The following is a 22,862-nucleotide window of genomic DNA, read 5'->3' as shown; positions in this document are numbered from 1 at the left end:
AAGTAAATGAGTTAATATGGTTGAACCCAGAGCAGGTAAATTTTGCAAGGTAGAATGTTGGAGCTAGGACAAAGTAGCTGGGAGACTAGGTACCGAAAGGTCAGGTGAGGTCTGTTGAAAATAAATATTGCTCATAGCCATCTCTGATCAACTTCTTTAAAATCTGGTCAACTAGAAAAAAGAGAGGCTTAAAAATACATAGCAACTGAGAAAACACAGACACCAATCCATCAGAACAGAAGTCAGCAATTTTACTAGGAGAGTTTCCTGGATGAACACACTTCCCAAATTTGGTATATCCTCTCCCTTTAGTTAGAGGATCCTAGGGAAGTCAGGAGCTTTGGGACGAAGGAATAGGAATCTTGTGGCAGTGCATAGCACTTGATGGGGTGAGGGACAGCAGCCATTTATTGACTAGTAGGAGGTAGTTGAATATTTTAACAACTTCTCTGATGGTATAGGTATGCATCAGCTGAATACAAGCCCTAGCCCCAGGACTAAACAGGAGAGAGACAAAGAAGGGGACTAAAAAGATGAACAGCATTGCAAAACACCCATCATTTAAGTAACAGAGTGAAATCAGGATATATTAATCCCTGTATTATAATTTATACTTAAATCCTGAAGATGAAGTATACAATGTTTTCTAGACAAACTGAATTTGATAACTTTAAGTAGTTCCCCCTCAGGGAGGCCACACCTCACTATCTTTCACTTTGTTAATTTTTTTTTTAAACCCTCATGATATCTTCAAAGGAATAGGAAGCTTTCATTTACATTTTTAAATGTTATGTCCCTGGTTGACACACCATAATGCAACTCCCCATGCACCAAAATCGCTTTGACAAATGGAAATTTAAATGGTAAGAGCCTTTTAGCAGAAATCCACAGTTTTCATAATTCCCTATAGTGCATGTATTGTACATTTTTTAAATAAGATATGTGCCACCACAGGCAAGGTTAGATTGCCCTTATCTTATAGAGCTGAGCAGAGTTTCCATTTTTTTGAATAGTATCAGATAAGCACTCTGCAAAGGCCCTACAACATTTAATTCAGTGGTAGTATTTCCCTAGATGTGTAACTACACGCAGGGCACAACAGGTTGAAAAAACTGAAACCGGATTGAAAAAAACCCACTCTGGTTGAATTTCTATATATTTTTTTTTGCAGCTGATATCACCACCTGGAGGGTTCAAATAGGTAATAAACCTATTTGAGCAAAGGCATAGCAAATGCCTATGTACGGAGAAAAGAGCTCAGTAAGGGAGCCCACAGGGTTGAAGGCAATTCTCATGTAGCAAAATCCCACTTAAAACAAACCTCTCCTTTCTCTTGGGATCTCCTGTAATCCTGGGATTAGATGGATCAGTACTGGCAGTGGTTGCTCTTTGCTCAGAGAATTTGCTCAGGTTGTATGGGGCTCATTCTGTTTTCCTTCAAATTTCAAAATCGAATGTTGAGAACATTTTCCTTATTAATGAATTTCTCAAACTGGTCTTTGATCCATGATTCTACTTTGCATTCTCCAGGGGCAAATCTGAACCATCTCCCAAAGCCTTAATTTCATCAGTTTCGGATGAACAATGCAAATTTTGTCCCTAGTCTCTCTCATCTACCAGTCTTTGGGCTTTTCTGGGACAAGAAAAAGGCTCATTTTTCTTTTGTATTTTTCCATTTTGGCATAGTGCCAATTATTATAAGTAAATATCAAATATGTATAGAATTAATGAATGATTGAATAAATGGTATAAAGTACTGAAGAATATGGCTAGCAGGTAAGAGTTCACTTTCTTGTTTGTTACTGTACAAAATTATACTGGGTAATCTACAGAGACACTCATTTATAAACTTCTGGGAAAAACTTAAACATTGACTTTAATCTGTAAAGACATAGATAGCCCTTTAGCTTTTCCAAATGTCACCTTTCTTTCAAAGTTCTTTTGTGGAAAAAGTGGGACAAATGAGAATGTTGTTCTCTTCCTGTAATTGACATTTTGAGACAAAGGCATCATATCTTCCCAAAGGATTCTTGACTTTGGAAACTCCTTGCTTTCCTGACTGCTAAAGCTTTGGTTTATTGACCTGTTGCGGGGTCTATCAATGTTAATTTTACTTACGTGGGGTAACCAGGAAGTATATTCTTTTCATGTGTTAATGCTTATATATATATTGTGTGTGTGAGTGTGTGTGTGTGTGTGGTGTGTGTGTGTGTTTCTTCAATACAAAGAAGTATAAACTATTGTAATGGGGATTTCTCAAATATGTAAGCTATAAATATAGTACATTAAGCAGAAATAAATGCTATGCATTTTTCATAAATTCAAAACATCTGAGAGGAAGATTTGAATTATAAATGCTACTTTTTAGTTCCATTTTAAACCTCCAAGAGACCTACAACATTTAACTCTCATCACATTCTTCTAAGATGGAGTAGTAGGAAGATATTAAAAAGTGTCTCTGTTCCACCTTCTAAGATCATTACTTTATTTTCCAGAAGTGTATCCAATTCTGGTAAGACAGATGTGTCCCATTGATCTTAGAAATATGTTGTTCCATGGCTGCAATTTCTTTCTCTGAACTCATCTTCTGGTATTTTAAATTTATCACCAATTGGCTGGTGCAGTGTGGTTTTCAGTTGCTGAAAATTTAGAGTCCATTACAAAAGTGAGGTTTGGAGTAATTTCCTGGACTATGTTTGGTGCCAACATCCCCACAAACTGATTTTTTGTCACTGTTTTGGCTGCCTATCTCAGTAGGAATATTTGTCTTTTTATTTGCATGGATCTGATACAATGGATGCTATGTATAGATATCCTTTGTCAAGATTATAATCATCTATTTTGTGAGAGAAATTTGAGACTGAAACATTAAAACATACCTGAAAAAAATCAGCATTAGAAATCAGAGTTCATTCTGTTCAAGGGCTTCATCTGTTCCTAGGTCTTAAAGCGAGGTAACGATTGCTGTTGTCATGGGAATCTGGGTCATGGAGAACAAAACTCAAACTCATTTTATAACAGGATAAGAAAAAATGCCTGAAACAAATTATTCATTTCCCTATCCTCACAATCATAGGACTGGTGGTCTAGCCCCAAACAACAAATCATCTTTAACAGATGAAAACTCAGAAGACACCTCCTTCAAAAAAAAAAAAAAAGCTAATAATCCAATGACATGTTAAGTATGGTTACTTTTTATTTTTTTCATTTTCATTTATTTATTTGAAAGACAGAGAAAAAAACTGATAGAAAGCTCCCATCCATTGGTTCACTCCCCAAATGCCTGAAAAACTGGGAGTGAGTCAGGCCAAATCCAAGAGCAGGGAACTCCATTCAGGTCTTCCACGTTGGCGTGTAGGGGACCCAAGTACGTCAGACATCACCTGCTACTTCATAGGGTCTGCATTAGCAGGAAACTAAAGTCGGGAACTGGAGTTGGCAATTGAATCCAGGTCCTCAGATGTGGGATTTGTGTGTCTTAACCACTAGGCTAAATGTCTGCCCCAAAAGATTAATTTGTATTAGTGACAAAGTCCCTTATGAAAGCTGAGATTAACCTGGAAAACAACAGTGTCCTCCTCTAGTTTGTTTTACTACCATTTTAGTTATAGGGTAAAGATCAAAGGGCATTTGGAAGAATGGTTTACTCTGCTGTTCTTGCTGAAGCCAGGTAAACTCAAGTTGGTTCTCAGAGTGTCCAATAAAAATGCCCTCTTTACAGTAAAAAAAAAAAAAAAAGAAAAAAGAAAAAAGAAAAGAAAAAAAGAAAACTCTGTACCTCTCCATGCTTTTCTAGGGCTGAACTTATTTCTGATTTGCTTTTCAAAGTGTTTGGGCCTGTGAGAAACCCCACCACTATTCAGTGAGTTTGAGGATATCATCAATATACACACGTTATTTAACACCTTTTCTATTTTTGATGGATGTACTGTAACTGTTTTCCTTGCACTAAATTGGATACTAAAATAAATAAGTTCCTATATACAAGAAAATTTGTGTGCATGCTTACATATCTTATGTTCTGTATTTTATTATACCAAAACATCTGAAAAAATCAATTTCTTCTTCACCTGCCTATCAAGCACTGGATTAAGGATTTATAAGAATTGATGACAGCACTTGCAAAGCCAGAGCACTCCCTGACTGTTCCTCTCCCTTCAGTTCTTTCAGAGCAAAGCCAGAATACTGATTTAGATTTTTTTTTTTTAGTTCTGTGAAGGAAATGTACTTTTAAATGTTTCCTTTAAAATGTGAATGTGATTATCATTATTGTACAAATGTATGTGGCATTACTGGCATATTTAAGTTTCAGCACATACTGCACACTCTTGATTTAGAAACTTAAATAGTTTATTTTTTAAGAGCTTTCCATTTCACCTTTAAGCTTGTGTTACATAAGCTTAATGGACTCACTCAGCTTCGTGATGGAGAGAATCCACCAGGTGAATAGCAGTAAGCTCATGAGCTTCGAAGGGCTTATTTTGCCAGACTGCAACTCCAGCTTACTGTTTGGAGTTGCACTATTCTGCATGTGCTGATTTTAACACCGCAAAGCTCTGATAATATTTATTGCAGAAGGAAAATGTCTTTTGCCTCAGCCTCCCCCTTTCTTTTTGCATAAATACAGTAAGTTGAGCTTTAACTAAGGTGATGCCTGAATTAAAGTGACAAATCCAAATGCCTGAAATTTAGGATTGCATTTATGGATTTCATCTACAGTATATCAGCATCAAAATGTCAGAGACAGTAAGTCACAGCCAGGAGAAGTTTCTATGGATTTTGGAACTTTCAGTTCATGTCATTGTGTGTTATCTAGCGCTGGTCAGAGCAGCAGGACTGATGGGTATGGTGAGACTTAAATTCAGTACTTAAATATTGCTTCAAACTAGAGATTTACTGTGGCACATGAGAGGAATAAAGCATATCTTTAAGAGGCATGTGTGTGTATATATATTTTTCAAAGAAAGAGAAAAGGATAAAAGCTACTAAGATAGGTTGAAACAGAATCCATTTTAGAAAAAAATATATAAATAAATAGTCTGTGATTTGAGGAATTAAATGCCATTTGGTAGCATTTCTCCTATTTCTTAGGAGAAATATTAATGAGATGTTTTTTCTTTGTGTCTCTGAAGGAAAACAAAAAGATAGCTATTCAGCTTTGATTCTCTTAAATCCAATTATTCCTTACATGGTTTTAAAATATTTCTGCCTCTCTCATGTCGCTGAATGTCCTCAACAAACATTTGGAACCCGAACTCTATCAAATGTCCATCCAGACTCTTCCAAGTGTATATTCTGAGAAGATATTTCTGGCAATACAAAGTCTGCAAATTGTGCTTTGGTTTTCAAAATAGCATTTAAAATTGTTTCCTTTTATGAGGGATCACACTTGGTGAGCAAAATTTGTAGCAAACACTTATTCAGCAAGTCATTGTGGATTGAGACTCTAGGATCACATATTCAAGTCAGATCCATGGCGGCCTTTAAGGGAAGAGCTCTGTAAAGTGGTCACGTGGAGCAGGCTGATACTGTGCTGCGGCCCTGCGTGAGTGAGGACAACTGGCAGTAATCAGTAATGTCGCCACGGTCAATATTGTTTTGGGTTCTGGCAACTATTTCACTTCATTCTTCTTGGAACTGTGAAAATAACGTTGGAAACAAAGTGGACAAACCCTAGATAAGTGTCTTGGATCTTCCTTGCCAAAATGGTGCCGAAGAGTGGTCAGTATTTCATTGCAACATTCCATTCCATTCTTATGGCCCTACAGGTTCTTTTTTTATTTTTTGACAGGCAGAGTGGACAGTGAGAGAGAGAGACAGAGAGAAAGGTCTTCCTTTTGCCGTTGCTTCACCCTCCAGTGGCCGCCGCGGCCAGCGTGCTGCGGCCAGCGCACTGCGCTGATCCGATGGCAGGAGCCAAGTACTTCTCCTGGTCTCCCATGGGATGCAGGGCCCAAGCACTTGGGCCACCCTCCACTGCAGTCCCTGGCCACAGCAGAGAGCTGGCCTGGAAGAGGGGCAACCGGGACAGAATCCGGCACCCCAACCGGGACTAGAACCCGGTGTGCCGGCGGCGCCGGCCAACCCCTACAGGTTCTTGATCTTACTTTCCCTTTCTTTTTCATCTCCTCTTTCTACATAATGGCAATAGAGGAATTTCATTTCATTCTACAAGCTTAAGTATTTCTAGACTCACTATATCATAAAAACTGTAAAGCAGAACCAAGTAGCACTGAGCAAACTCCCACTGCCCCCAAAATAATCTGAATTTAATTGGGATCTTATTTCAAAAAGAAAAGCTTTGTAGAAAGCAGTGAAGGGACAAGAGATATCTTGCAAATGTAAACCTTCAAAACTCATATGGTAGTTACGAGGAAAAGAGGATGGATTGCTACAGAGAAGGGAAACTTCAATAAAAGGATGAAAAAGGGAACCAGGAAATGGGGACAGAGGAAATGAAAGGAAGACTACAGACATCAAAGGATATTCATCTCTCTGACTTGAAAAGGGGTAAATTGCACTCATGAATCAAAACACTTAGTGCTTAGTATTAAAACTTCCACCAAAATATACAAAATGATGCACATAATTTTTAAGATAAAAAATGAGGCGAAGCATAAGTTGAAAATTTTTCAGAAATTAAGTAGCAATATATAGCCTTTCAAAATACAGCATATTGGCTTGGCTGCTTTTGCTGGAATAAGAATGTTTGTTCACTATGTGCATTTAAATGACATGCATGTGTTTGGCATGCCGAAACACCAGTCTGTGCATTAGAACAGAGTGAAAACTTGAAAGTAAATTAAAATTTGAAGATCTTCTTCCAGATATTTTCCTTAAACTACACTTTACATAGCAGTATACACCTGATCATGAACTCTGGAATATGCAGAGCCTGATCAAGTTTGCAAAAGCCATGGATAGGCTTGTAATAGTACATGAGATGTCCATATTTCTTGCATTCAAATAAATAAAGCAAGTACAATATGCTACACCTGTAGACATGACATAAGCTAACAAAGCACATTCTTTTACGTGATTCTCATAGACATCCTCTTGGATTTTCAGGACTATTTATACTTTTTCTCTCCTAAAGATAAAGAAACTGAAGCTCAGAAGGTTTATATGACTTGCCCAACCCTAAGCTTAGAAAGTTGTAACTGAAACACATATCACCTGATTCCAAGTCCAATATTTTTTACATCTACTACACTGCTCCCAAAATTATGGGAATCATAATTTATTAAGTCATATTCAGTGTGGTCATCCATAAATCATAGCTGAAGATTTAGAACAGAATCCAGATGATACCCAACACTCAAATAAATTTTAATTTTCTCTCGAAGGTCACTACATTTCTGAATTCATTGTATACCAGGCATCTTATTCTTCTTTATTCTAGCTCCTAGCAGTAGTCTGTCCTGGGTATATAATAGGTGTTCAATAAATACTGATTTATTCAATTACTACTCAAAAAACTTATAATTAAAGTTCAAACTAATGTTTCTAATATTTCTATTTACCTTTTGAATTGATGAAGATACTCTAGAATTAAAGGATACAGAATGTTAAAACTGTGCATAAAATATATCAATTTTATTGATATGCTCTTTTGCAATGATGTGCTATAAGCTTTCTTCTCTTAAATTCAGCAAGTTTCTTATGCATTCACGAATATAATTACAAAGTACTACAGATATATTTCAAAACTTATTAGCTGATTTTGATCATAAAATGAAAACTTATTAAAATTCCATTTGGAAATAAATATTTCTATGACAAGTATATGTGACATATGAAAGGTAAGAAGAAAGGTAGAGATTGAGAGCAAGAGTTTATATATGTGTACATTCATTTTTCTCCAAAAATGCATTAAGAACTAATAAACTCAGATTCAGGACCGTAAGACTTTTCTCTTTTGTTTTAAATTAGGGACACCTATAATTGTAATCATTTTTCATGAAATGTAGTATTAGCAAGATTCAAAATATTAAATCTGAAACAAAAAACATTGATGTGAAAGGAAGCAATCTGCAAATGGGACTGTGCAGTTTTTATATCATGTGACATTTGGATTTATGCTCATTGAATGTATGACTATTAAATGAAACAGAAGCCAAAACATCTCAAAATAGTTATGTTTGTTAACTAAAGAAAGTCCAAGGAAACTGTGGCTTTTAGTGTCATAGAAGAGAAATATTGCAAAATCTTGTCTAAGTCTAGCGTTTCTCCTAAGACAGAAGCAAAACAAAACATAAACCTGCTGTAAATTAATACATGAATTAATTCTGAGCTGCTGTTTCAAAAACTTGGCAACTCTTGTCACTTCTCTAGGTATCACATCTTATTATTAGGAAGCTACATGTTATAATATATGTTTTTAATTTAGTTTTAAAAATTATTTTTATTTGAAAGAGAGAGAGAGAGAATGTTTCTTGGGGCTTGCATTGTGGTATAGCGGGTAAAGCTGCTGCCTGCAATGCCAGCATTCCATATGGACACTGGCAAGTTCCGACTGCTCCACTTCCAATTCCGCTTCTTGCTAATGTGCCTGGGAAAATCAGTGGAAGATGGACCAAGTGCTTGGGTCCCTGCCACCCACATGGGAGATCCAGCTGAAGCTCTTGGCTCCTGGCTTTGGTCTGGCCCAGCCCTGGCCATTGCTGCCATCAGGGGAATGAACCAGCAGATGGAAGATCAATTGATATGTCTTTCAGATTTATTATATTTATATGGAAGGCAGAGTTACAGAGGGAGGCAGGGGGAGCGAGAGAGAGAGAGAAAGAGAGAGAGAGAGAATCTTCCATTCAATGGTTCACTCCAACTGCCAGGGCTGAGCCAGGCAAAAGCCAGGAGCCAGGAACTTCATCCAAGTTTTCCATGTGTGTGCAGGGGCCCAAAGCACTTGGGCCACCTTCCACTGCTTCTCGCAGACCATTAGCAAGGAGCAGGTTTGGAAGTGGAGCATCTAAGACTCAAACCAATACGTATATGGGATGCTGGCATTGTAGGCAGTGACTTTACCTGTTATGTCACAATGCTGGCCCCTAATTTTTCTTTTAAAAAATTTTTAGCTTGGGGCTGACATTGTGGAGCAGCAGGTTTTAAGCTATCTCTTGCCATGCCAGTGTCCCATAACAGAGTGCAGATTTGGATCACTGATGCTTTACTTGTGATACAACTTCCTGCTGATACACCTGGAAAGCAGCAAATGATGGCCCAGTGATTGAGCTCTTGCCAGCTATGTGGGAGACCTGATGGAGTTCTTGGCTCTTGTCTTTGGTCTGGAGCAGTCCTGACTGCTGTGGCCATTTGGGGAGTGAACTAATGGATGTAAGATCTTCCTCTGTCTCTCACTCTGGGTCTACCACTCTCTTTCTCTGTCACTCTGGCTTTCAAATAAATAAATTTTAAAATCATTTTAATTGATACTCATATGGCATATATATCATAAGTATTTTTGTTTATTTTATTTACTTGAAAGGCTGTGGTGTTGGGAGAAGGAAGAGTGAGGGTTAGAGAGTAAGAGTGAGAGAGAGAGCGAAATATTAGTCAATCTTACATCCACAGGTTCACTCTGTAAATACCTGTAACAGCTCTGGCTGGACCAGGCCAAAGTCAAGAGCCTATAACTCTGTCCTGGTCTCCCACATGGTTGGCCTGGACCCAAATACTTAAGCCATTATTTGCTGCCTTTCTAGGGTGTGCTTTAACAGAAATTTGTATTTGAAATTGAGTAGTTAGGACTCTTAAACCAGGAACTCTGAAATGGGATGTGGGTGTCCCACGTGGCACCTTAGCCTGCTGTGCCAAATGCCTGACCTTTGATGAGTATTTTTAAATAAATAAGCTATATCAAGAGGGAATAAATTTGAAAGTAGAGGAATGTTTCACAGATATCCAGAGATCTCAAATATCCAAAATAGTGCTGAAAGAAAATTACTCTTACAGTGAGCCTTCGTGAAACAAGTAGAAACGGAATATTAGTGAAGAACCCATAGCTGATCATACCTTATACTGCAATTGGATGGCTTGTCAACAGAGAATAGATTTTATGGGTTGCTAAAAGTCCATCTTCCAAGTGCAATATCTGAAAAACACAAGTCATGAGGGAAGGACAGAGAAGAAAGAAAGGAAACCAATGGTGGGGACTGAAGAGCAGACTGACCCTGAAGAAGGTCAGTAGCAATAAGATGAGCGATGTTGTGTGTTGTTGCATGCTCTGTAGTCTTTTGAGTTAAACAGCCATTGTGTTTTCAACAGTTCTCAGGAGACCCATAAACTCTAAAGGTACACCAATACACTCTGGTGGGGACAGAAATGTGTATGTATGTTTTCTTGGTATGTATGGGAGTGTAGAGAACCATCTACATTTCAATAGTCCCTAGATATGTCACTGTTTCCCGTCATAAGCATATCAGCCATGGGGTATTATTTTCCCAGACTGGAGAGTTATAGTTTTAATGAAAGAGCAAACTATGCTGCATTATAATAGGTCTAAGAAATAGCAGATGATGTTTGCAATGTTGCTGACAAGTCAAAAAGAAGCTTAGAGCAACAGTAAAGATTTCTGCAAGGTAAAACAATGGATTAAGAGAAGGCTTCTTTAGATTTTGATTCAACAATCAATTTTTCAGAAAGGCAGTCATTTTATACCCCACAGGAGATCAGACTGCTGAACACTCTTTTATTCTATTTTTATGAAAAAGTGGAAAATAACCAAATTTCAGTCTAATAATAGCAGTTTTTCAAGACAATGTGTTCTTGGATTCAGTATTTATATAAATGTATGTAGTAGCTGGTATGTATCCATGTATCTGGTAATTAGAAATCCAAGTAATTAGGAAGGTATTAAGTTTTAGACAATTTGATAGAGTAGAATATTTTACACATGTATCCATCTATAAAAACAATTTTTTATTAAAGTTTAAACAAAAACTTAGAAACAAGTTATTTCTCACTCTGCATAATGCCACATATACTGTTTTCAGTTGAATAGGAAATAGTAAAAGTTGCGTGTTTTAGGGAACAATGAGAGGTATACACCTATTTTAGCCTACCATCATAATCTGGTGAGTCACTAAGTGAAAAAGCTGATTCAAAAAATCAAAGTGCAGGGACTTGATCACAAGGTATCAGGGAAAAGCACTATTATATAGCTACTCTGAAGGGTGAAACACTGTAGTGTTACCTAACAAGTTTTTGCAAGTACTATTATCTTAGCAACAAATTCTCTTACATTAAGCCATTCAAGATGTATCTCAGTGTATTCTTCATTAATTAGTCTTAAGAATTGTCTCATTTGTTGCCATGCTTTTCAACACAATTTTTTTTTCATAAAAGGATAGGTAGTTTCTACATTCCATTTTCATATGTGGGCATTATTTCAGATTACTTTCAAGCAAAGGGAAAATTCATAATTTACACTAGGGTGATTTCCACCGTTGTCACAGGATTTAAAACCTTGTGTGGGTAACATTTCAAACAAACTGATGGCACATAATTCAAATAAGTACAGTGGGAATAAATGTTACAGATAAACATGTGACTAGGGTCAGTGTCAAATGGTAGCAGAAAGGTATTCAAACAGGTTATTTTGATTCTGTCGTCTTCCTTATAGTGGAGGTGGGGTAGCCTGTGAACAGAAGGGACTAGAAGGCAATTTTCAAGAGCTAGCAAACTTTTATAACTACCCATATCATTAGTTCTCATCTTTATTGTCATAACGGAAGGTGAAGTACACCTGTCTAGAAGAGGGCTATAATGTTTTAAAACACTGCTATTAATTCTTCTTTTTGCTTGATTTTGTGTTTCCTTTTACAAATAAATAAAGTGGAAAATTTAATGATGAAGTATGGATGACTGCTGATACCAATAAATAAAACAAATGAAGTATGGATGACTTCTAGTACCCCGACATTTTGAACCTAGCTTATTTTCCAATAGTTCAATAAATTCTAATTAATCTTATCTAGATTATTCTCAGAACCCAATCCTTAAACTTTCAAAACCATCCACTGAAAGTAATAATGCAATTTTTTATGTGCTCATTCATTTAACACTTGTGCTATACTTTATTTGGTCTTGAGCCCTGGAGTTTAAATGTCTTTAATGTTTTAATCATCCACTCTTTATTGACATACTTTTAGATTCCTTTCCTGATAGTTTTAAGAAATATGTGTCCCTGAGGCATCTCAACCTCTCTCTTCTTCCATTTAAATAAGTTCAGACATGAAAAGAAATTAGAGATGGATAACTAATAAAATTTTCAGATAAATTGTGAGTAATTCTTACCTCAGGTGCAGTGTTTTCTGTGAGTGGTCAGAATCCATTAAGACAAATAGAGTGATAGTAATATTTTCTGCCAAGACAAGATAAAAGTATTCTGGAATCTTATTTGGTTAACATGACTGATGTATGATTTGTCAAACGAAGCAGACAGAAGGATGTCTCTGGAATTGAAGTAAAAAAGAAAAATATATGCTTTAGATGGCTGAAAATGTCTGAGCAGTTTGGAAACATGGACTACCGCTAGTCTATAAAGTCCATGAGAGCAAGGGCTGATTTTTAAGTGCTATAGTTCCTGACCTAACATCATGTCTGTTGTGGTCTGAATTGTGGTGTCTCCCTGCAAATTCATATGTTGTAACCTAGCCTCCATTGCAGTAATATTAGGAGGTGGGTTAGAAGGGATAAGTGCCTTTATAAAAGAGATTGACCATCTACCATGTGATGTCGCACCAACAAGGTGCCCCCTGTGAAGCCGAGAGCAGCCCTTACCAAACACTGAATCTGCTGGCATCCTGATCTTGGACTTCGCAGCTTCCAGAAATGTGAGGAATAAATTTCTGCTGTTTAGAAATTATCATCCAACCCAAGCTGATACATTATAGTGGCCCAGGTGGACTAAGAAAATATCTGTTATAAAGTAGGTGCTCATTAATTATATATTGTTGAACAACCAAGGAAATGTTTGATAAGCTACTTACTCTCTCTTAAGTGACATTTCCAAAGTTGTATTTTTGAGAGACAAATGAGCACTGAAATCTTTTTGTCAAGTTAACAAGGACATTCCAATGTGTCCTGAAGACCTACAGTGCATCACTTAGATCTGGAGCTTCTAGACTTATAACATGTAGGCGTCATTTTTGAAAATATAAGGCACCATTCCAAATATTTTGGAAATGGTAAAGGAAGCAAAAGAGTAGGTTTCTTTCCAAAAGGGAAAACAGCATTAAGCACAAATTTTTATCTCCAACATGCTCAGTTACTACAGTTTACAGTTGAGTATAAAATTGAGAAAATGTTTTAGCTTTCCTCTATTATAAATATGTGTTTGAACATAATAGGAATTTATATCCACAGACTCATTAACACTTTTCTAAGACTTTTTAAAGTTTGGCCATTTTTAAATGCAAAATGTTATTTGATGTTTAGATGAAAAAAGGTCTTTTGTGGGAAAAACATTTTACTAAAAGTTGTTACTTTTCTCTTAGTAAAATAAACATTGACAGACTATTGGTTAGTGTATTAAAGGATGTTTTATTGATAGGTCAGCAATGTTGAAATGTGTAAAAATGTAAATATTTACATAATGAATACATTGTTATTCATTTCTTCCTTAACGTTTGTGGGTGATCCTGTGCCTGGCTGGGAGACTGCCTGCCTAGCCCTTACAGGAGGTAAGAGGGCATGGCACACTATGCCTCCCGGGAAAGACCCGGTCTCCAGCTCAGCACACTGAGACCAACCCATGACCTGACTGCTGGTAAGTAGCAGAGGCCCCAGGCACATTTTCCCCACCCCTGCTTCCTGTTGAGGGCTTTTTAATTGTCAACCAGGTAAACAGCTTCCGGGTGTGGTTCAGACCCTTGAAGACCACCTAAAAGGCTATGTAGACTGTGTGACCTTCAAGCTGATTGGAGAAAGATAGAGGTGCTAGTATCAGCTTTATCCTGTAGAATCCTGAACTAGCTACTCCTCTTTGCCTGCCCTTTAAAAGCCTGTGCCTGATTGTTAATAAATGGACATGTTCACCAAAACTGTCTCTGGTGCTTCTTGTTGAAGAACGCTATTGACCCACCATCCCAACAATGTGGGCCTCGCAGGACGAGCCCACAAACGTTCATTTTGATTTCTGCAGTAGTAAGCAAAATTCTAAAATGTCCCCCATGATCCTTGCCCCCTTGTATTACTTCCTATATCATTCTCTTTCCATGAGGGCAGGAGGACCCTCTGACTTGCTCCCAACAAATAGAATATGACAAAGGTAATGGAGATGTCATTCCCATCATCACATTATCTTATCATAACAGACTTGACAGAGACTCTCCTTATGGCTTTGAAGGCACAAACTGCCATGTTGAAGGTCACTTGGCAATGGCCTCTGGGATGTGAGGTCAGCCTCCAAATGACAGCTAGCAAAAAGATGGAGCCCTAGGTCATATGGCCACAAAGAGATAAATTCTGCCAACAGTCTAATTGGGCTTGGTTGTGGATCCTTTACTAGTCAAGCCTTTCATATCTTGATCACAACCTTGTGAAACCCTGAGCAGAAGACCCAGTTGTAAGCCATGCCTGAGTTCCTGACTCACAGAATCAGAAATAATAAATGTGCCTTGCTTTTAACCCTTAAATTGCCAAGCTATATTTTATAGCAAAAGTTAACTAATCTAATGAAATCACTAGTGATGTTATAATCAAGATATTCTTGTTTTTTAATTGACATTAATGACCTAAAACAGAGTTGCAAACTTATTTTGTAAAGAGTCATGTCAAAATCTTTGCAGACCATATATAGGGTTTGTAACCTTTAAAAAAAATTTAAATCTGTTCTTTGCTCACTGACAATATACAAACAGGCAATAGGCTAGAGTTGGTCCATGAGACATGGACTGTTAAATTCCTGATCTAAATGATTAAGAAAATTTAATCTGGAGATGGCATTGTGTTGCGGTGGGTTAAATCACCACCAGTGCAGCCAACATCCCATTTTGCACTGGTTTGAGTCCTGGCTGCACCACTTGGGGAAGATGGCCTAAGTGCTTGGGCCCTTGCCATCGATGTGAAAGACAGATGCAATTCTAGGCTCCTGGCTTCAGTTTGGACCAGCCCTGGCTATTGTGGCCATTTGCGGAGTAAATCAGCAGATAGAAGAACTTCTCTCTCTCTCTCTCTAGCCCTGCCTTTCAAGTAAATAAATCTATTAAAAAGGGAAATTAAATTAAAATAAATTGATAAGAAATTATTTTAAAAAGAAAATTTAAACTTATTTATTAATCTGTGTGTCTTTTTATAAAGTTGTACATTAAACACCAAAATATAATGGATTAATGTATTTTTCATATGTATTTTCAAAACATTTCCATTTAAAATATTTCAGATTAGCTTGTAAATTAAAGCACAAAATGCAAATAGAAATCAATAATACCAAAATTTTGAATAAAAATCTTTCCTGCAACTTTCTTTCTGAACCTTCATCAGAACCTCCTTGAATGTCCATTATTTATTAAGTCTTTTCAAGGCCTTTTAGTTATTTTTTTTTCCTACCAGGATCCTTAAAACTCTTCTAACCTCTATAACATACCCAATTTCAAAGCCACTTCTATATTTTTAGCCATATGTTAGAGCAACACTATACTTACAGTATCAAACATGGTATTAGTCTCCTTGGGCTGTCATGATAGTACCATGAATTGGGTGGGTTAAACTACAGAAATTTATTTGGTCACAGTTCTGGAAGTCCAAACTCAAGGTGTCAACTGGGTTGGTTTCTTCAGATGGCTCTGAGGGAAGAACCTGGACAAGGCTTCTCTCCTTGGCTTTTTTATAGGAATTTTTTTCTTTATTATATTTTAATTAGTCTATTAGCATGTGAAGGTAATTCACTCAAAGAGGACCTTGTCAGGAAAAGCACATTTTAAACAACAAGAAACCAGGGGAAACATTGAGCATAGCTACTATTTTTGGCAGGAGCCTTTTTTTTTTTCTTTTTTTTCCCCCTCCCTCAATCCCTCTCCTTCTTTACCTGCTTTTTTTTTTCTTTAACTTTTGCAAAGACATAATTGCAACCCACCTCGATGGCCACTTTCTCCTTGTTTCTTCACTCTGGCCTCCCTTTATGTTTACCTGTGTCCAGATTTCTTTTTTATAAGAGCATTAGTCATATTGGATCAGGGTCCACTCAAATGAACTTATTTTAAGTTAATTTCCTCTGTAAACAATCTATCTCCATATAAGATCACATTTTGAGGTTTTATGGATTAAAACATCAACATAAGAATTTTATAGGATATAATTTAAACTGTAACAATATAAACATAAAATTTCTGCTGAAAAATTTGAAAATAAGTTGCAGACATGATTCTTTATAGCTAAATATTCTTCTAAAAGCTAGGACATTTTCTTACATAATCACAGTAAAATAATCGAATAACAGAAAAATTATCATTAATACTATACAATTATCTAATAACTTTCCACAAGAGAATTCCCCCTGTTTCACAGTTATGCATTTTGTTGCCATTTTCAATACCATTTCTACCATCTGGATTCTGCCCTCATAAAAGTAGTGACATTCCTCTAGTGAGAGTCATCTACAACCACACTGTTGTTAAATCCAATGGATTGTTTCTGTTGTCTATATACATAAAGCAGACTTGACATATTCCTATAGTGTGTTCTCAATAAATGCATATAAAGTGAATTAATCTAATTTGCTATCATAGCATAATTTGCCACCTATGCTCCTATAATTTTCTATTTTCTTGAATCAAAGTTAAGAGAATGGAGAGGGGTATCTTTTTATTTTTCAATATACTCCTCCTCAATCTCCTTCTAGATTTCTTTTGAAATGTATCTACTAAGGAAAGACTTTTGGCATAATGATTAAAATGTCACTTCCAACACCCACATCCCATATAAGAGTGTCATGTTTGAGATCTAGATCCTCTTCTAGTTACAGCTTCCTGCTAATGCACACCCTGGGAGGCAACAATGATGGATCACATATTTCCTGGGTAGATTTCCTGGCTCCCAACTTCAACTATTGTGGGCATTTGAGGAGTGAGCCACTGGATGGAAATTCTCTCTCTCTCTCTCTCTTTCTCTCTCTCTCCTCTCTCCCCTCTCCCCTGCCCACCTTGGTTTTCTTCCTTTGCTTCTCTGACCCTCAAATAAATAAATTTCTAAATTAAGCATTGTTGTTACTCAGGTATTCATTGTCTTTCTTTTTTTTAATTTTTATTTTATTTGAGAGGTAGAGTTACAGACAGTGAGAGGGAGAGATGGAGAGAAAGGTCTTCCTTCCATTGGTTCACTCCCCAAATGGCCACAGCAGCTGAAGCTGCGTCCATCCAAAGCCAGGATCCAGGTGCTTCTTCCTGGTCTCCCACATGGGTGCAGGGGCCCAAGGACGTGGGCCATCTTCTACTGCTTTCCCAGGCCACAGCGGAGAGCTGGATTGGAAGTGGAGCAGCCGGGACTTGAACTGGCACCCATATGGGATGTCGGCACCACAGGCAGAGGATTAACCTACTTCGTCAGGGCACCAGCCCCTCATTGTCTCTTTCTAGCTAGATCAGAATATTCTCTTACCTTTAGCTATCAACAAGTGCCTCTGGGCTTTCAATTCTTTATCTCCAACTCAGATTTCTTTTCTGATATGAGGATTCATATATAAAACTCCCTTCCATGTGATGTCAAACTAGCAACTTATATAAACTGAGATGGACGCCCAATTCCCTCTCCTGAATTGACTCTTCCTCCTTCATTTTCAGTCTCATTTCCCTGAGGTAGGATTCCTGATGTCATTTTTCACTAATCCTTTTCCTTCGCACAAATCCAAGTTATAAGTCTCTCAAACATTTCTTGAGTTTGTCTTTTCCTTGTTATTGCTATGACCACTGTTTAATTTAGACTCTTACTGTTTTACTTATATTATGGTAAGGACTTCATATTCAACTTTATTCCTGTACTTGCTGTCCTGAATCCACCCTTTACCCTCTTGCCCAGTTTAATTTAAAAAGAATAATAAACCTAGTCATGATACTCCTTTATTTTAAACCCTTCAGTATCTCCCTAGTTGCTCTCAGGATGAAATTTACTCTCTCAGTATGGCATTTAAATCCCTAGTTACTTTTTTAGTCTCATTAGTCAATACTTTCCCCTTGTACTCTATAATCCAGCAGTACTGAATTACATACTAATACACCATCCACCAGTTCAGTAGCCTGGATCAGTTGACATTATTATGTAGCACTCATCACAATGTTTCATAATTTCCTATAGTTAAAATCATCAGGTCATCTATGTATCTTTGTCATTTAATTCTGTGTCTAATACATACTGGAACCTCTCTATATGTTAAAGGAAAGCATTACGCTTATATTTCAATACCTCCTCATTCTTCTATCAATGGATATGTGACTAGTAATAATAATAATACAAATGTAACACATGTATGTGTATGCAACCATGCATCACTTACTGATAGAGAAATGTTCTGAGAAATGTGCCATTAGATAAGGTTGTCATTGAGCGATTATCATAGAGTATATTTACACAACTCTATATGGTATATGTTATTTGCTTGCCGTATCATCTTGCTGGAATCAAGGCACGTGGTAAACACAAGATGGCTGAGGCATCTGCCCACTTAACACAGTGTACTATTTTACAATAAACTTTTTTCAAAATCAGGAATACACTCTAAAATAATAATAAAGAGTATTAGGGCCAGCACTGTGGCATAGATGTAAAGCCTCCACCTGCAGTGCTGGCATCCCATATGGGCGCTAGTTCTAGTCCCGGCTGCTCCACTTCAGATCCAGCTCTCTGCTATGTCCTGGGAAAGCAGTGGAAGATGGCCCAAGTCCTTGGGCCCCTGCACCCGCATGGGAGACCCAGAAGAAACTCCTGGCTCCTGGCTTTGGATCGGCACAGCTCCAGCAGTTGCGTCCATCTGGGGAATAAACCAGCAGATAGAAGACCTCTCTCTCTCTCTGTCGCTGCCTCTCCGTAACTCTGCCTTCCAAATTAAAAAAAAAGTATGTAATATAATAAGGATATACACTGGTAATATATTCTTTTATTATCAAGTATTGCATATTGCACACAATGGTATATGCACACTTTTATGTGCCTGGCAGCACAACAGGTTTATTTCCACTGAAATCACCACAAATACGTGAGAAATGCATTATGCTAATGTTTTGACAACTTTCATATCACTAGGCAATAGGAATTTTTTAGGTCTATTATGATCTTTGGGATCACAATTGTAAATATGGTTTAATGTTGAGCAAAACATTTTTATGTAGTGCACAATAATATAAGGTATACACATGTGCATAATGACTTGCTATAGGCCAGGCAGTATTCAAAGTGTTTTATATATGGTAACTCATTTAATCCTTACAACAAATCATGTATCCCCATTTTTCAGAAACTACAGCACAGAGGTTTCATATGAATTGTCCAGGAGCACATAATCAATAAGTAGTAGAGGTAGTATTCAAACAAGCAGTCTGTCTGTAGAGCTCATAATAAGTCCTTAAGAAGAGAAAAAGTATATTTTATGGATTATCTATATTACATCCTCAAGTCCTAAATTCTTGATATTTGAAAATATATTCTTCTCTTCTAGACTTATATAGAGCAAACTTTAGTATAAAAATTAACCTTTGATTTACTAATTTATATTGTTGTTATTCAGATCTTAATTGTTCTTTTCTAGGTTTTTGTTTTATTCTTCAGCTGCCTCTGATCTTTTCGATGTTCTTCATAACGTCTCTCATTTTATATATGACCCAGGTCAATTACCATACACAGTAACTTTGAAAATTCACAAATCCGAGCTGTCATGGTTTCCAGGATTGAGGCTTACTTTAGTTATTATTAAAGCTAATCTTTTCTGCTTTTCAGCTTTCCTATTGCTTAACTCAGAAGAAATTATTACAAACTTGTCTTTGTTTTGAACCTTGTCCTAGTCAGCTCACACTGCCATAACAAACTTCCATAGACTGGGTGTCTTACTCAGCAGAATTTATTCCCACGTATCTAAAAGCTAAAAGATTGTAGGAAGGTGGGTTTCATTCTGAAGCCTCTTTTCTTAGCTTACAGGCAACTGCCATCTTGCTGTGTGTTCAGATGACTTCTTCTTTGTACATGCACAGTTTCCTCTCTCTACCTGTATCTCCACCGCTCCCTCTTCTTGTATAGGTACTAATCCCACCATGAAGGCCCATCCTCATTGCTTCATCTAAACCCAATTGCGTCTCAAAAGCACCATATCCGAGTACCACTACAATGGGAGTCATGGCTTCAACATACGAATTTGGAGAGGAGGGTGACACATGCACTGTAGAAAACTTGAAGATGAAAATGAAGTAATGAATAATAACATTAATGGGTTATGTAGGTACCCAAATGTCCTAAAATAATTTAAGTTTTAAAAAACCATGTCATCTTCTAATGGTAGTATTTCCTCCATGGCAACTGCAAATTATAGTCTCCCAGGTAATAACCCAGAATTGTCATTTCTGAGAAATGGTTGTTAGATATGCATCAACTTTAAGATCAATGACTATATCTCTTGAAAGTTTTACAGCTACTTACACAGTGTCTCACTATTTGAAATTCAATTGCTGTCACTTGCCCCAATTCCTTCTCTAATCTGAGTTGTCTATAGCTCAAACCAATTGTCCAGCAGGGACATGTATCAACAACCAGAAATATACTCTACACTTGGAAATTTTGAACCTGCAGCAGAGTCATAAATTCCATTGAATTTTCTTTTAAGAACATTGCTGTGGCCGCCATTTCTGATGTAAACACAAGATTAAATTTTTTCACCAGGACACCAAGTTTTAAGCTTGCATACTGATAAGTAATCGACTAAAAAGTTCACTGTCATTTGAAACACCATTAATGTTCTTCCATAACACAGTTTAAATGTACTAATAAAACTGAAGATTCCTATAAAACATGGGGAATGGGCTAAATATGCATGGCTTTAAACCCAAACAGGCTGCCTGATTGAATGAATAGAATTTGTGTAACTCTGAAAAACACATTCTGTAAGAACTGCAATCCACATATCTGTTGTTTTAAGTCCCTTGATATAATAAAGTCTGCTTTATGATTTCTATTTTATTTCAAAGAAGAGGTAGATTGCTGATTTTTTAATGACAATGAACTGTTCCAAAATATATTCTAGACAGCAAATGTTACATGTTGCTTTGCTTTCTAGACCTAGGCTCATACATGTGATGTGCAGAAAAGGCTTTTTTATATGTGTAGTTTTAGCAGTTCTGCTACATTTGTAGTTCATAGAATTAGAGTTTTTCCTTTTTTCTGTTTTCAACTTTATCTTTTCCTTTCACTACTGATTTTGCTTTGACATAGAAGAAGTTAATAGTGACTAGACTGCTCAGTTCCTTCCTTGCTCTTCTATTAGTCTTTGAAAAGCATTGTGTGGATAGTCTCTCTTTGTGTTGATTTGGGAGGAATTTACATGCTCTTGAATAATGAACTCCTATGACTGAACCTACGCACTCTTCAGGACAGCGAATACATTCTGTATTACTTCTGAAACCCATGAGAACGTCTGACTCTGGCAGTTCTTACAGGCAAGGGCTGTCATTGTTTTATCCCTACATACACTTACCAAAATGTGGGTACTTAAAAAAAAAAAAAGCAGCGGCATGTATGTGCTTACTCAGAGAAAACAAATTGGCTTTTCTCACCTAAGCAAGTGACCTTGATATTTATAGTTGCTGTCTGGATTAGATTCTTTTAGTAAAAGCAAAAAATAAAAGGTGTTCTTTATAGCTTAATCTATTTGAGTTGTCATCTTCTCCATGCTCTCTACATCTTTGTGGGGATAAATTGCTTTGTTCTCTGATGTCAAACTTTCCTGGACCCATTTTTTTTTTAGTGATCTTCATGGAATTCTAAATATCTCCTGATTCTCAAATATGTGCATAATTCTCCAGTCCATATCCAAAATATGAAAGAAAAATGTCACTGGACTTGTTCTCACAACAAATAAAACATGCACATATTTGTTGGGGAGAAAGAAGTAATGAATTTTAAAAATACCATCAAATCTTGAAGGAGTCATGTTTTACAAATATAATAACCAAATATTATTTATCATTTTGTTGTTTTGATTTCTTTGTTTTCAGGGCCTTGAAGTTCAGAGTCAACCTAAAAAGTTAGAATAAGTCTTTGAAAACTGTTTCCAAAATCACCCCAGGGAAGGCGTTGAGTCATAGAGAACACACCTTTTCACCTTTTCATGAATCAGGATAAGTCAGTTTGACTGATTCACTGTCTGACCACTGGGCAAAGTATAAATCATGTAGGAAAATGTCAGTTGAAATGTTAGTGCACTTTAAGGTCATCTGTTGAATTTTTAGTGTGTATCTATATCATCTTCAAAAATCCTGGCACTAAAACACAGTGGTAAAGCAATAAACATTTACTCTTCATTATCAGTCTTTAGACACAGATAAGGTGCATCATATTCAAATCATGAAACAATCAATGTGGCAAAAATTAATACATGGAACAAGGAAATGGAATTTAGTGATGTCTTTTCATCAGATGGAAATCAATTTAGCACAGATAAAAATCCCTACTTTCCCCTAAAGCAAACAAATATGCAAAAGGCAATTTTTTAAAAGGCAATTTTGCACCCTGGTGACAACTAACTGAGCACCAAAGGGGAAAGCTGTTGAAGTGAAATGGACACTATGAGAAACAGTGACTTGATCAGCTCCTGTCCTGACAGTTGATGTACAATGTAATAGTTTATCCATTTTAGTATTTTTTTTGTTCTAGTACTATTGGTTGAACTC

General features: G+C 36.8%; 1 pseudogene; it reads right to left on the bottom strand.

Annotated features, from left to right (window-relative positions):
* LOC103351998 (ubiquitin-associated protein 2 pseudogene) overlaps positions 1-21,643 on the bottom strand; it is a 31,959-nt pseudogene extending 10,316 nt beyond the window's left edge.
* Positions 21,644-22,862: the final 1,219 nt, after the last annotated feature.

Source organism: Oryctolagus cuniculus, chromosome X, assembly GCF_051225735.1.
Source record: "Oryctolagus cuniculus isolate XC-2025 breed Fujian yellow rabbit chromosome X, ASM5122573v1, whole genome shotgun sequence".
Classification (NCBI taxonomy): domain Eukaryota; kingdom Metazoa; phylum Chordata; class Mammalia; order Lagomorpha; family Leporidae; genus Oryctolagus; species Oryctolagus cuniculus.
Note: the sequence above shows the minus strand (reverse complement) of the source record. Positions and strands in the feature narration are given on the sequence as shown.